We start from the raw sequence: 4,639 nt of genomic DNA, 5'->3' as shown, positions 1-4,639 counted from the left end.
TGATTTGTTTTATTTGAATAATACTTGGTTTATGACAAGGCGTAAATCTAAAACTTTGCGAGACACATAACACTAATTCTTAATTATGAAGTTAAGACTAATCCGAGATTACACTAAGAGCGTTATAATTAGGAGATATGGAGGAATTATTTAATTTGAGTAGTTAGGCTCAGAAATCACGTCATCGGTATCAATAAAAAAAAATCTAAGAAAATGTTTATTCATGCTTATATCATAATTTATTTTGAAATTATTTTGTTTTTAGCAAAAGTTTTAAATAAAGAATCGTTAAACAAGTTCCACCCAGCAAGTTCGCTCCGAACTAACACGAGTCGAAGGAACTTAAAAAAACTAAAACTTTAAGTGTACGCGAAAATACGTGATATTCATAGAAAATCACTGACATTTGGCATAAAAATATGATTCCTTAAGAAATCCCCCACAATTTTTTTTAGGAAAATGGTCGTTATAGACGTAAAAATTGCCGAGTTACCTCAGGACTGGGGTAATCAGGGCGATAACATTCAAGCGGGTGTTTGTGACGTGAGACGAATTTCTCTAAACTTATTCGGAATTCTGCGGACGTTCGCCCTTCGTTATTTGATCGGTTACCTTAGGTAAGGTAAATATGTAGGTTATCACATAAAAAGGAAACAATAAATACAGTGAAGTTACTAATTACGTTTTATGTTTTGTTGGTAAATTTGAAAAAATATGTATACATTAACATTTGTCTAGGTTTAAAGATTTTATCTATTAGATGTTTTATACTTATAGAGTTATATCTGTTAGATGGAGTTTTTTTGTTCCATTTGATCAGTGGATTTTATTTCTATATATAATTAAGATATCTTAGTATATTTACAGTAGATTTTTTTTGATAACTACATACTTCAAAGTTAGTATTTCTCGCTAAAGGCGTCACTTCCTGTTATGTATGTTATTCAAGTTATCACTGACAACAGTCTCTCTTGAATGAGCCAGCTAGCAAATGAATGTGTATTTCTTATCACAAACATTTTAAGACCCAGTGTAATATAAGGCACATGGTATTTTAATGATTATATTCAATGTGCTTGTAATTCTACTGTCACATGATTAATGGCGTAATGGCGTATGAACTGATAATTCAATCCAGATTTATTATAAGTGTTCGAAGTTAAATAAAACAATAATTATAAGTGATTAAAAATAATTGATAATATTTTCTTACATTGCTACAAACAAGCTTACATTAGCTTATTAATAATTAGCAATTACAAATGTTATACAAATATTAAATAGAAACGCTAAACTGTAATAATTTTTGAAATTGTAATTATAAGATCTTACGCACGAAAGTGCACATAAAATATAAAATGAGAAATAGATAGTAGCAACTATTTTGATTCAGGTCTAAGAAAATGAGCGTTGAAGCTAAAATTTCGTTAGATCACTGCACGCATACAAATGATGCCCAAACTTTGCGTTGGGATGTCGTGATTGGAAGGAAACTTGGTTAGCATCGAAATGAGACATTTCAAACGTTTACTGTCAATTGACAAGAATTGGCAGACGTATATAGGTTATTGCTTTTTTTGCTTACTTTTACTATCTATAATAAACTGGTAGATTTTACATAATTGAATTTTCTGAAATAATATATTTTAATAATGGTATCTATGGATAATAATAATAATAATAAATTATAATAATTTATCTACAGTCAGTAAAAATTTATTAAAAAATTACAAATAGAAAACGGTTTTGAGTTAACAAAAATAATAAAAGAAACATAAACAGGGAAATAATTATAACCTAATACTGTATATTGCCCCAGCCGAAATTTTACAGTAGCGGCTTATAATTGTAAAATTTAATCTGCTAGCGATCATGTTTAGGATTTTGTTGGAGCTGGTCCGCAGCCTGCCAACCAAGATTTATTTTGAAATTACGACCTTGTCAAATGTTTTATTAATAGTTCATGTTTTGATGGATATAGTCAAAACCTTCGTACGTTAAATCTGAATGTTGCCAATAAACAGAAACTTAAAACAATATTGTTACGAACAGATGGAATACTATAAACTGTTCGTCTATCCTAATTTAGGCACAGTTTAGAATTTGTATATCCAAAAGATGGCACGTGAATTTTTAACTTAATGAAACACAATAGAGTTGAAATTCATATGCTATTGATAAATTTAATGATAGCCAATTTTGGTTAGGTGCGCCTATAATTTCTGATTTGGGAATTTAGTTCAACGGTTTCTAGTGTTAATGACTATGAACTCGCTTAATACAGTTATTAAGTTTATAACTTTGATTAATTTAAAAAAATATATTTACTTCATATTGATCTGATATTTAAAATGTCAAGAGGAATCAATGGATTTAAACACAAGGGTCCTGACTTTGGCAATCATGTATCAAGTGTTTGAAGTATTTCGAGTAGGTCTCATTTCTTTTGAAGGACAAGTGTAAGTCTAAGAGTAAACCTATATGCCGAACAAGATGCTTGTTACGATGTCTCATTTATCGAATTAAGACAGCTAGCTTAGAAGATATGTGAAAACAGATACACATAACTACTCATGTAGCTTGCTGAAATCATATAAATACCGAAGTCGGGAAAATATAGACTTAAGCAGTAAATTCTGTCAGAATAAATATTTTATTTAGAATTAAAAAAAGCTTCTCTAAATATTGATACAATTTAATAGTTTATAAATGAAGACAAAAAAGGTTCGTGGATTGGTGTAATAAATCTAATAATGACAGGATAGTTTCCTTTGAAAAAGGCCGCTGTAGCCGATTTTGTCAGGTGTACATAATCATGAACGTTTTTTTTTTTAATATTGATATTCCTATAAATATTATTTATAATGGTCACATAATATTATCCCTGAAAATATCTTATAACTAAATCCATAAAACAATCCCAGGAAATATATGCAACTTGCGGAATGGAATATGGATTTAGTACTAAGAGTGTAAAAAGGTCGAAAAAAAAACAGTCCCATTTTCATACAACACTTCAGATCAGAAATACCAAAACACCTGGAGAGAGCATTTGCATGTTATTGTGATATGAAAATATTCTGAAGTTTGTTTTTTATTTTTGTTTCATGTATTAAGTAAAATTAAATCAACTGTACCTGATATTTATCTATATTTATACAAATAAATATAATTGAAGTAAAACTGAAGTGTTTGCCTTTGATTTCAAAATAACTACATCTTTTAAAATTAATACTGTTATTGCCGTCGGGTTTCTGGTAATGTGTCTACACCAACTCATTGGATGGCAGCACTGTGCGACGTTAAGTTCGGAATAGTCAACTTCAGTGATACGCTGGTTGAATCTGATTCATTCGGAAAAGTGTAGTGAAACAGTGAACACGTATTTGTATTACCATAACTTGTTACAATAATAAATCATTATAAGTACAACTTGGCTTATATTCTGCTCAGTTCTAATAATATGGCTATTTGCAAGTTACTGTCTGTTTGTTTGGAATAATCTTTAAAAAGGTTAAAAATTACAAATTTAAATAACTAAATTATTATAAAAAGTGTTTCAAGGCACCGCTTAGTCTTTATTTCATCAAAATCGAAATCGGACTCTATCAAGTTACAAACGAATTAAAGTTCACGTACGTATTTTTGTTGTTATAATATATGTTGCGACCATTAGCCCATAGATGGCGGTGTGCCAAATACGTCAATTTCTGAACCGCGGTGTCCAGTCCGTAGTAGTGACTGTTTAATCTATAATACACGCAACACTAATTATAAAGAATACACTTTTTCTTTCCAACTTAAAACAAAATATATATACTTGTCTTCCTCCCATATTACTATTGGGAAGTCGTTTGACCAATTAACGAGGACAATGTTTTCGCACCATGTCGAAGAAACTTCTTGAACGTGCGGCGGCAGTTGAATAAAATATATGTGAGAATTTTCACATATATTTTATTATATAATTTGCTCAACGGTAGTAATGGAGCTGGTAATTAGCTCCCTAACATTTATAAATTTAAAAGATAATGTTTAAGTGATTTTGAATGACTAATAATTCATGACTGGGGTAAGCCTATCATAATATAACTTATATTTTATAATTACTCTCATTACGAACACAACTCGTACAATAGTGACCTGCATTTACAAAACTATATTTCACTGTAAGCGGTCGGCGGAATCCCACCCAAGGTTTATATCAAAAGAGATTGAACCCCAACACTATTTGTCATCTTATAAGTACATAACTTACATATTTCTATATAACACGAAGATATAGTGTATATTATTTATAATATGTAGCATGCTCTCGTGTAAACGTGCCAATGATTTCGTTGTCCTAGCAAATCGAAATACTACACCTATTATAGTATATAAGGAGGCATAACGATAATTCGGTTACTAAATTTTTCTTAATTACTAGAATAATAATAATCCGTAACCGTAACCGTAACAGCCTGTGAATGTCCCACTGCTGGGCTAAAGGCCTCCTCTCCTCTTTTTGAGGAGAAGGTTTGGAGCTTATTCCACCACGCTGCTCCAATGCGAGTTGGTAGAATTCACAAGTGGCAGAATTTCAGTGAAATTAGACACATGCAGGTTTCCTCACGATGTTTTCCTTCACCGTAAAGCA

Source organism: Nymphalis io, chromosome 25 (genome assembly GCF_905147045.1).
Source record: "Nymphalis io chromosome 25, ilAglIoxx1.1, whole genome shotgun sequence".
Lineage (NCBI taxonomy): Eukaryota > Metazoa > Arthropoda > Insecta > Lepidoptera > Nymphalidae > Nymphalis > Nymphalis io.
The sequence above is the reverse complement of the archived record's forward strand: the minus strand, read 5'-3'. Positions refer to the sequence as shown.